Source organism: Montipora foliosa, chromosome 5 (genome assembly GCF_036669935.1).
Source record: "Montipora foliosa isolate CH-2021 chromosome 5, ASM3666993v2, whole genome shotgun sequence".
Classification (NCBI taxonomy): domain Eukaryota; kingdom Metazoa; phylum Cnidaria; class Anthozoa; order Scleractinia; family Acroporidae; genus Montipora; species Montipora foliosa.
In genome coordinates this window covers 43,994,925-43,997,424 of record NC_090873.1, presented here as the reverse complement: position 1 = coordinate 43,997,424, position 2,500 = coordinate 43,994,925, and the positions used below count along the sequence as shown (strand labels likewise).

The 2,500-nt window shown below is 34.9% G+C and overlaps 1 protein-coding gene across 1 annotated transcript in view; it reads left to right on the top strand.

Annotated features, from left to right (window-relative positions):
• Nucleotides 1-2,500, top strand: part of LOC138004314 (uncharacterized) — a 38,737-nt gene that overhangs the window by 32,724 nt on the left and 3,513 nt on the right. The gene's annotated exons all lie outside the window — the stretch shown is intronic.

The window sequence follows — 2,500 nt, the reverse complement described above, 5'->3', positions numbered from 1 at the left end:
GAGTCTTATGACTTCTTCTCTGTAATTGATGTTTGAATTCCGTTCCAATGTCGTTGTTGGCGGCATTGTGAGTGCATCTTTCCTGGCGCTTGTTCAATTTGTTACCTTCGATCAAAAATTCGGGTTGTTACCGTTAAAATATTCAAAATGTTTCGTCATCACAGGACCAGAAGCTAAGTAACTCTTGACTTCAGTGTGTTAAGGCTTGACTAAGCTCATAAATTGGCATATTTTTGTTTTACGAGGAAGTATTTATCCAATTGACGTTAACTTAAAATCTGCATGCTGAGCTTTCTACTCGCTCTTTCATCTGAAATGTACCACGTGATTTTTTGACGGCGACATACATACATACATACATACATACATCCTTTATTTGATAAATCAGGTTGAATAAATGCCAGCTAATGCTGATGTGGACCTGCTATCTACTTTACATTAAGTGAATTAACATCTAAAAATCTGTCCCCCGGTAAATAATTATAAAACAAATAATACATAACTAAATAGATAAGCGTAAGATGAAAAATAGATATATTAATTACAATTAAGATAACTTAGACAATGCATTAAAAGATAAAGGATGACTAATCAAAGTAAATAGTAATAAACTAGATATCAATAATACATAAATTCATCAATGATATTATTACGGTAGTTGCAAGCGAGTTCGTGCCGAAAGTAATTTTGTCAATGCGTTTAGAGGATTTCTTAATGCTAGCCTTGAAAGAGGAGTAGCTGGGCTTGGACTTTAACTCAAATTAACTGGCTAGGTAAACAGTTCCAAACAATGCTAGCACGATGAGTGAAAGAATAATGTAAGGCTTTGGACTTAGAAAACACAAGTTCCAATCTTAAATTATCTCTTAAATTGTATGACGCTTCGTGCTTTGTAAATAAATTGTTGATGTCATTAGGAGCTTAGTTATGAAAAGCCTGGTATGCAATACAGGCAAGTCTTTTCTTATGAATGTAATGTATAGATGACCATTTTGCCATGCTGAAAACTTCATGTTTTGGGGTAGATATACTGATATTGTTATTAAAAACAATTTAAGTATTTTATCGGAAACAAGGATGGAAAGTCATCTTATATAAATGTGTTTTGTTCCTTGCTCTAGTACTCCTATCGAGGCTTTATCATTCTGCCTTTTAATCATATCCCCATCTAATGGGAAACGGTAAATTAAAATTAAAAGAAAAAACAGGTCAAGTTACATACCAAGTGTCCATAGTAGTCATAATGGAAATGAACGATGCCACATTAATAGGTATAATTATACGTTAATGGTTGTTTTAAGTAGTTTAAAGCAAAAAGTTGTCGGAATGCTTTGGGGTAAACGTTCCTCAATGTCAAAAACCAGCGCTATGACGTCATTAGTCAAGAAATGTCACGTGACATAGACAATTACGAGTGAAATGCGTAATTAAAAATGAGAAGGTTAGGATGCAGAAAATCGAAGTATATACTCAATATACTTGGGGAATTGTAAAATGATCTGAGAAATGGTCATACCAAAGTTTCGTTCATGTTGCCTATGTCAAATAAATAAGGACTCAATGCAAAAAATGTTGCCCTTACGTTCTACCTAAGTTACTCCACTGTGTAATTTGATATTAGTATAATTAATGAAAGTCACCTTTTTACGAAGACGAGTAATAAACTATACTATATATATTTACTATACCTTTGTTTCGCATCGTACAAACGAGAAAAATAAAACCGGAGTACAACGCAGCTACGATCAAAAGACGAGGATTTTGTGAAATACGATGAAAAGTTGAACAAATGGTAAAATTGCGTAGTCACGTTCCCTAGTCCCCACGTCCCCAAGTCCCACTTTTCGATACAGCCAAGTTGGCTAAGGGTAGCAAACCCACCAGCGTGTTTATAATTACTAAAACCTCGAACGGGCTTTATTTCGAACTGTTAACGGCCTTCAGTTGGTAGCGAGACAAAGGACTGCAAACGATTTACACAAAATTGTATAAAGCTGGGCTGCTCTGAAATGCGTACAGAATAAAACTGCTCGGGGTGAAGAAATTTGGGTTGTAAACGAAACGAAAATACTGGTATAGCTGAAACTAAACGAATAAATTATACCAAATTACTTAACTAATACCGTGGAAATACATTCTGCTCGCACGACGAACTAACGAAGGCATTCCTGCACAAAACTGAAGTAGGTCTGAAGTACAACGAATTCGAAGCTTATCAACGAGCGTTGAATTATCTAAAAACAGGCGTTCAGCCTGTTCTTCACAATTAGGTCAAGGCCAAAAACAGGTTTTTGACAGCCCACTTTACCTACAATGCAAAGATGGCTGTAAATACATCGATTTGTGTGGAGTCTAAGCAAAGAAAATATCAGTTAAAAAAAAAAACGATATTATTTCCATGGCGCAATTTGTATAGTACTGCTTAATTTTTAACGGAAAAGAAAAGGCCAGTATAGTTAGTAGTAGAAAGATGCAAGACGTATGAGATATGTTTATCTAT